Consider the following 9,398-nt stretch of genomic DNA (forward strand, 5'->3'; position numbering starts at 1 on the left):
AGCCATGTTGTGGAGAATGAGTGGGTGCAGCATCCCTGTCATGTCTAGAAGACACTGCCTACAGCTCGTCCAGGTCCTCTGGCTCTCACAATCTTTCTGTCTCCTCCACTGTGTTCCCTGAGCCTCAGGTGTGAGGATTGTGATGTACACATTCCAGTTGGAGCTGGGAACCCCAGGACCACTTCTTCCTGCATTTTGATTGGTTGAGGACTTCTACAGTAGCATTCATCTACTATAAGAAAGAAGTTTGTCTGATGAGGAGTGGGGCACTTGTACTTATCTACGGGTGCAAGAGTAAGTATTTAGCATACAGTTAGAAGCAATATTAACTTAGCAAAATGATTGTAATGGAATTTCCTCTAAAGTTTATGACCTCTCCAGAAATGGGTTTATGGCTAGGTTTACAGTACCAGGCATAAGTCCCTTCCTATTGAGAAGCCCTTGGAACTCATTATGTAGCTACATTGCTTGGGATCAAACTCACGTCCTATAAACTGTGGGAGGCAGAATGGTTCCTTCTGTGACGTTTGCACTCAGGGTCCCTACGAGGTTCTCTACTACTACCTGAGTCATTTTCCCAGGAACACGGCCATACTGCCAGCCTTACTTGGGGCACTTGACTGCTCTGTTTCTCATGCCCATGATAAGAAGGGAACCTCAGACTTCATCTCCTCACTCACTCTTGAGAGTCCCAATCAGCTTTGTCCAATGCACTGGACACTGAAGAGGAGCAGAAAATAGCAACTCCAGATTGTTGTGAGATAAATAAAGAGAATAAGTCTTGTTTTTATTAGGTCTTACCAATATCATTAGTGGGAGAGCTTCTCAAGAAGCCATATATAAACTATTATGTATGTGGTGGGGTCACATATTCCTGGCTGGCCCTCAAATTTACTATGTATCCACACACATATATTACATACACACACACACATACACATGGTGAATTCATTTGGGTCTGGTAATCTCAGCTACTAGGGAGGCCAAGGCTGGAGGATTTCAAGAGGAAGGCCTGCCTGGGCTACCTGATGAAATTCTTTCTCAAAAACAAAACAGCCGGGGATATATTATAGTCCAATGGTAGAGTGCTTGCCTGGTAGGCATAAATATCTGGGTTCATCCCCTAGTAATGAAAAGTAAAATGCTCCTCGTGATTCAGAGTCAGACTTTATAGTTTAAGGTATTATCAGTTCCATGTCTAGAAACAGATGCTCATGAGGAGGAGCAAGTTTACAGAAACAAACAGAATAGCAAAGGGATTGAAAACCACATAAAGCGTGAGGCATGGTTAAAAACTGAGGAGAGCATTTAAGAACTCCTGTGTGGAAGAAAGATTTGATTTGCTTCATAATAGGTACCTGGAAATGTGCCACTCTGACTGCACAAACAAGATTTGAAAAAGTTCAAAGACCATTACCCAAGATGTGCTGCCATGGGACGTCACTTTGCAATAAGGAAAGTCCTCCCTCAGCTCAAAATAAGGAAGATAATCTCATTTCTTAATAAAGGACAGATTTGACCAGACATGTTTTTATTTCTTATCTTCTGGGTCCAATTATAAAGAAAACAAAACAGTGTACTTCTTCAAATGGTTGTAATCGTTCTTTTATCAGCTACAGGGTACAGTCCATTAATTTAAATTGAAATGGCTTTTAAAAGTAAATCAGGCTGGGTGGTGGTGGCACACGCCTTTTATCTCAGCACTCAGGAAGCAGAGCCAGGTGGATCTCTGTTGAGTTTGAGGCCAGCCTGGTTTACAGAGCAAGATCCAGGACAGGCACCAAAGCTACACAGAGAAACTCTGTCTTGAAAAACCAAAAAGTAAAGCAGAAACAATTTACTAAGGGATATAAAGTGTAAGTAACTAAGTTTGTTTTCTTTTTGGTGGCTGAAGACACAGCAGCAGCCCTCTAACAGACAGGACTCCACAGCACGTGTGCGCGCACACACAAACACACACACCCCACCTCCACTGAGGGCCATGTGATGAGCCTGCTGTCCACCACAGGAAGATGTGTCATGGTCTCATATCCCAGAATCCTTCACTTCAGAATACTGGGACCCTCCCACACATGTGCTCATCCTCAGAAACTCAACCCACTCCAGATTCGCTCTTTTCAGCAAAATATAAAACCTAACGAATGAAACTCTCAGGCAACTGGAAGTTTCTTCATTTAAAAGTCAAAATTAATACATTTACAGTGTTTCTCAGACATCATCAGAGTTGGCATTTCAGTTGAGGTGAAAGAAGTGACATGTGTTTAAAAGGAGTTTGAAGCCTGATGATTCTTGAAGCCTGATGATTCTGTGGGGATGTGACTTAGAAGCCAGGGACTGTTTTAATCCTGTTTTCCCAAACTTGTTGAAAATACTGCTTAACATGGGGACAGAATTCAAATAGACGTAGCCGCCACTAGGAAATCAGCATCAGCTGTTTATCATAACTAGACATTTACTTCTCAAACAGCATGACAGACAATCTGCCCTTCCTCTGTGAGAAAGACAGAAATTTGGCCAACGGGACCCTCAGAATCCAGAACGCCATAGATCCAGGGTGACGCTAATGAGTAGGGGACAGAGGACAGGATCATTCATGTCTCAGAAACTGACCCTGTATTTTTCATGCCACCTACATATTCAATTAGTAACAGTGGGCCCTAATGCTATAGCAACTAACCTACTTTCTGAGAATCAGTGACTTAACTGTGGGAGGTAAGCTAATTCTTTTGAAAGAAAACGTTACATGAAGCAAGCCACTTTATGCAGAACTTAAATGTCTTTTCCCCATTAAACCAAATTACTCTCTAATGCTATTAGTTACCTTACCATGTGACTTGATTTACTGTCCGAAATACAACTACGACATACTACAGAACACATCAAACATATAGTGCAAGTAATATAGTAATGTACTAGAATCCTATGTCAAGTCACCTCTCTTTGTCCAGAGCCTGACTTTGCTCTGTGTTCCCCTTCCTTGTGTGCCAAGGCATAAGGAAGTGTATAACTGCACTTCTCTTAGATCTGAGCTGGTAAAAACAGCCCCAGGAAGTAGTTTACACAATGTCAGTGTAAAACATGGCAAGTCTATAACAAGTGATATCACTTTTCACAGTATACCTTCTCCCTGCTACTGTGAGCAGTTAGGGACCTTTGCGCTGCCGCTTGGAGAGCTGTTCTGTAGTTATAGAAATTGCTTGAAGGGTCCATCTGATGCTGTAGAAAGACAATATTATTAACTACTCATTTCTCTACTGTAGATGTTCACAAGTTCATGCCTTTAACTATGAATTCAAATTCAAATTCATTAGCAGTATGATTTATCCATTTCTCTCTCTGTCTCTCTCTCTCTGTCTCTGTCTCTGTCTCTCTCTCTCTCTCACACACACACACACACACACACACACTCAGAGTTATATGGGAAGGGCTGTTCAGGCTAACCAAATTTTCTTACAGTGGTGAATATTCTAAGGCAAGGAGGATACTGTACAGAAGTACATAAGGCAAACTGAAACTCATAATCCTCCTGCCTCATCCTGAATGCTGAGATCCCAGGCATGCTCTCTCCATTCAACTCTAAAACATCACTTTCACATACCTCAAGAATGTCAAACTTTGCCGTCTTCACTTTGGCCCAAGTTTTTTTTTTAGTCTTGAGACCAGGCTCATGTTCATACCAGCTTCCCATTTAAAATACACATGCAAAGAAGGAAATCAAAATAGAGATGTAAGAAGTCATTCTTGCTTGGACTCCTAAGAAGTGTATGTTACTAAGCATCAATAACTGAGTTCTGCAACTATTAGTAACAGCCTCAAGTTTTACAGCACTTCCCTGCGAACTTCCTCAGTTCAGAGGCAACATAGCTGTGAACAGGGCTGAGCACATCTTTTGGGAAAAACACTAAACATTTTAGGGTATGCATGCCATATGTGGGGCCACGGCACTGCCAGGCTGTATCACATGAGCCGCCATGGTAAGTACGTAAACAAATGGCCGGCGCTACAATCCATCGACACTTATAGATGCTGGAGTTTATGCTTCATTTGGTTTTAGTTTGCTGAGGCAGGGCCTCATGTGGCTCAGAATGGCTGGACTTGGCTTTGGAATCAAGACTTGAATTTCAGATCCTCCTCCTTCATCTCGTACATGTTAGGATGAAAGGCAGAAGACTCCATAGCTGACTAGATGCTGAAATTTGGAATTATTATATTCATATAATATAATGTAATTATATATAATTATATTCACATTAGAAATTCTTTTTTGTTCATTTTTCTCAATCACTTCAAAATATTAGATCTCTAGTTAGCTCATTGGTCATTAAATAAACAAAACAAGACAGTGGGTGACTGGGCCAGAGGCTGACATTTGATGACCTGTTTCCTGTTACCTAACAAGCCATCCATGCTTCACATATCTTCTCACATGCCCACTAGACAATGCTACAAGAATAAGCTAAGTTCCACGGTTGTGGAATTTTTCCAATGCCATCTGCCTGCCCCAAGGAGTAGATACCACACTGATGCAACTCCATAGGCCATACTCATCCCAACATGACACACCTCACCCCTCGTGAGAACCTACAAATTACAGCATTTTCCAAATAAGTACAAATATCCATCATCATATTGATACCAATATTTCCATGTTTAATACCTAGAAGAGATTTCTAGTTGAGGAAAAACACAGACACATACACAGATCTTAAATGTACAATCAGATGAATGTGATAGGTGTACAAGGTCATATATCTCCACTCCAATCGAGGTATGACAGGACATTGTATCATCCATAAAGCTTGCTTGGATCCACCTCTGGTCAGTTTCCCTCACCCCACCCTCCAGAGAATTCACGGCAATGGTCAAGGGTCACCTGCTCTCAGACACTCATTGGCTTTGTCTGTTCTAGAACTTTACATGAGTGGACTCACATTGCACATACTCTTTTTCTGCCTGGCATGGTAAAGGTTCAGCACAATGATTGTGAAATTTATCCAGGTTCTGTTTCAATGATTCATCTTTTGTTGCTCAAGAGCATTTATTGTCTGAGTATACCACAGTTTCTTCACTCATTTACTTGCAGATGGGCATTTTGGGCTCTTTCCAAGCTAGGGCTATTAGGAATAAAGTTTCATTTATAATTCTAACACAAACCAGGCGGTGGTGGTGCACGCCTTTAATCCCAGCACTCGGGAGGCAGAGGCAGGTGGATCTTTGTGAGTTTGAGGCCAGCCTGGTCTACAAAGCGAGTTCCAGGAAAGGCGCAAAGCTACACAGAGAAACCCTGTCACCAAAAATAATAATAATAATAATAATCTTTCTAGAGCTGTCCTCACTTGTTTGTTTGTTTGTTTGTTTACTTTCCCAGACTGGGATTAAAGGTGTGTGCCACCACTGCCGGGCTCACTCATTAGCTTGTACAGATGGATATTTAACTGAGGATAAATGAACTAAAGGTAGTCAATGAATTCAAGCTTAGTAAGGAAAGAGGATACATACTGGCACCAATTTGGCTCTACCAAGCATTCTGTATGCTCTGAATAAACTCCAGATTTAAAAGAATAAAGTTTCCATGAAAGAAATATATATATATTTTTAGTTTTTTTGAGACAGGGTTTCTCTAGAAAGAAAGATTTTCAGTGGATACATTTTGCAAGCCCCATAAAACTAGTGTCTTCACAAAAATACTCACAGATTATTGCCATCAAGGAATTGAAGTTTCCCAATGTTGAAACACTCTCAAGCCACATCGATGAAATATCCAATCACTCTCGCTCTGTGCTTCTTCTTCACAGGCTGTAAGAAAAATAAAAATGAGCAGGCAGGAACCCAGCACATGGGCCCAACAGAGAGAAAGTAAGCAGGAAAAACAGACTTGAGAAAAAATGAATTGTCTCACCATGCAGATTTCTGTTGCAACCAGGTAGCTTAGACGATTAAACCATTCTACGTAAGCTTCTAAATTTCTCATTTTCTTCCGTTGGCTATAGCAAGTCTACGGAGAAAGCAACGTGGACAGGTGAGGTTTGCAAACACATGCGGATGCACTTACAAAAGCATCCATCCCTCCCTCCCAAGAATCTACGTTACTCTGGGTGGCCATGTGCCCTCAGACGCTCCATTCCAAAGAAGGATTTGTTGGTCAGTTCTACGTCAACTTGTCACAAGCTAGAACCATGTGGGAAGGAAGTCCTTGTGGGGATATGGTGGCCTGTCAGCAAGTTTGTGGGAGACTGTCTTGACTGTAATGGATGGAGGAAAGCCAGCCCACTGAGGGCTGCACTGTTTTCTCCAGGCAGTGGGGGCAAACAGCATAAGGGCGGAAGCTGACTGGCAGCAAAGCAAAGCAAGAGAGTAAGTAAACAGCCCTGCTGCACCTAACTTCTCTCTACTCCATTTTTTTCCCTTTAAAGGTAAAACGTTTATGTTTGAGGAACTTCTTGCTGTTCATTTTTCCTAGAAAGCAATATAAGAAAGCCAAAATTTTACCTTCCCTTCATTCTAGGAATACATAAGGGCATAAAATCTCCCCCTAAATTGTGGCATGTTTCTCTCTACTCTTGACTGTGAGGTGTAACTAGTTGCTTGGATTCCAACCTTGATTTCCCCTCAATGGTGTTCTGGAATCTGGAACTGTGAGCCAATTAAGCCCTTTCTCCCCTAGGTCACTTATTGTCTGGATATTAAATCACAGCAACAGGGATGTATCTAGAACAGGGTTATATGCTCAAACAGGTTGCAAATACCAATTGCTATCAACTCAGCAGGGAGAGGCTGAGTGCAGGGGCTAGGAACCATAACATTCAGATGGGAACAAAACGTCGGAGCACCATTTACCCAAAGATAAATGGAAATCTACACCATTACTCTCTTGAGCAGGGTGAATGACACACTGTTCAAAAGCAGAAGTTAATCTTAACTTGGAGTTCAAGGCCAAGCTTGAAGAGATTCATCTCTTCCCTTCCTTTCAGAAGACACAAACAAAAAAGTCTACTAGTCTCCTTTTAAAAACATAGTCTTCACTTCCTATGCTGAGAAAAACCAGTCTAAGGCCGGAAACAGCTGTTGCCTTGTCTCCCAGAGAGACTTCATCAGTAGACAAAGTGGCCACAGATGATAGTCTAACAATTCAAAATGCTGCTACAGGTCACTCTAGAAGGAAAAAAAAATTGTGCATGTGTTTATGAAATGTACAGTGTAGGTCCAGTACCATGTTCTTTAGGTGGGTGTTCCGCCATGATACTGCCATGAGGGATTCACTTGCAGCAAGGAACCAGGCCGATTAGAGCTTTGCTGGGAAAGATGGATGTACATCCTGTCTCCCCTGCCCCTGCTGCTGCTGCTGCTGCTGAATCACGGGCAGACTGTTCTCTTTGACTTTCTTTCTGGTTTAATCTGCTAAAACCATTATGTTTTTATCATCTACCTTCATCACCACAAACACTCTATCTCACCAGGAAGGGCTTATTAAATTCCCCCGTAAGGAGGAAGTGATGGGGTAAGAATATTGTACAGGCACTTAGAGACCCAGCCCAAAAACACTACAGTGAATCACACACAGCTAATGAAAAACACCAAAACAAACAACTTGATCCTGATTACCTTATCATTGTCCAAAGGGTCCTTCTGCACAAATGCCTGAACAAATTCTTCTGGACCAATGTAATTGAGTCTCTCCTGAAATAAAAGCCAATAATATTAAAGAAAATGAGAAGAAATAGATGGTCACATCCCCCTATTAATGTTGGCGGCATCCCCAAATTTCTTAAAGCAGATTATAAAATAAGTTTTTTAGCCCTAAATACTTTCTTCATCTTCAAGATGTGAAAGGAGGCAATGTTTCATAAGACAGTTGAAGAATAAACAGTTATAGGAAAATAATTAGAGGCAGAAGACAAAGAAGGTCATAAACTCTGCTTTTCCCCATCTTGTTTAATATGTGTTTACGAGCAAATTCCCAGGATATCAGAAACATCCATATTCAAATGCCTAAACAATACACGATTCAGCTGTTTTGTGTATTGTTTCCCTTTTGAGTCATTCTGACCTTTATCAGCAAACAGTCCCGTTGCCAAAGCAAACTAATCTGTGGCCCTGAAGGGCAAAGACGATAGGGCCTTCCTTACCAGCTCAATGTGAGTCAGCTGCTGGGCCAACATGTAAGGGCCGCTGCAGACAGGTCACGATATCCCGCTGTATGGACTGTGGCTTGGTCTTCAGAACTGTGAGCCGGTGTGTGGCTGTGGAGCTGAGTTTTGCCAGGACTTCCTCATACTGGCTCAGGACCGCGAGTTTTCGGATGAGACACTGCATCATCTGCTGGACATTCTTCTGGTATGTCTGCTAGGAAGAAAGCGAAGGGTGACATTCTTGTGCTGCACATTCTTTCCCGGCATTCTGCAACCTCAGACGCCCTGTCTTCAAATGCTTGGAGCTCTACTGGCTTAAAGGAGACCCAGACACGGCAAGGGTTTAAAAACCTAGGTTGATTGGATTGTTCTCTTAGGATGCTTTTGAGAATATAATTCTGGCTGGGCCTTGAAAACACCTCAGAAATATCAGCTTAGCTATGGAGGTGATCCAGTGTAATGGATACTACACACAATGAGGTGTTCTCTAGTGAGACTGGACCTGTTTCCTTCTGCTAGGCTAAACCACATGGATCTCAAAGCAGGTCATCCCATGTTTTTAAAGCCACCAGCATGGCCTCTCCATTCCTACTATTTCCAGCCTCATTCTAAGTACATGGAAGCCACAGGACAAGAATGCATGACTTTCCACTTCCCCGCCCATGCACCTTCCTGATTTGCACATCCTACAGTGGGACTGGGTATTCATTTTTTTGTTATCTGACCTATTCTTGACTCATGTCCATTTTTTTCCCCATTCATGAGTCGATATCGATGTTCACAGCCTCTCTGTCACGGGGCAGCTGTCACCACAATGCTACTATCAGATGTTACCTTGTTCATGATCTCATCAGGCTATGCTACACTCGTCAAGTTGATTTCAAAGTATTTTCTGTATCATAGGCAAGGATCAACTCCTTGCATTTTAAAACACTTGTTAAGGCAAGAAATGACTTCCCAGTCAATCCATGCATTATCTATCCATCCATCCCTACCCCTCCCTCTATCCCTCCTTTGGGTATATTTATTTGATATGGCATTACTCTTACCTCCCTTATCTAACCCCAAACCATTAACAGCAACTATCCTTCTAGGTAAGTTATGATGCTCATGTTAGCAAGACGAATGCGGGCTGACTCAATGCCAGCTGGGCACTTAAGCTAACAGTCCCAGGGAGTCTACTGATGCAGCCATGCCCGTGCTTATGCCCCAGTGGCTTTTTAAAAGGTGCCCAATACCATCTGCCAAGATTAGCAATTTGAAAATTGT

General features: G+C 42.2%; 1 pseudogene; it reads right to left on the reverse strand.

Moving 5' to 3' along the window:
* Positions 1 to 1,850: 1,850 nt before the first annotated feature.
* LOC118576530 lies at positions 1,851 to 8,972 on the reverse strand (annotated as a pseudogene).
* Positions 8,973 to 9,398: the final 426 nt, after the last annotated feature.

This window comes from Onychomys torridus, unplaced genomic scaffold (assembly GCF_903995425.1).
Source record: "Onychomys torridus unplaced genomic scaffold, mOncTor1.1, whole genome shotgun sequence".
In the NCBI taxonomy this organism is placed as follows: Eukaryota; Metazoa; Chordata; class Mammalia; order Rodentia; family Cricetidae; genus Onychomys; species Onychomys torridus.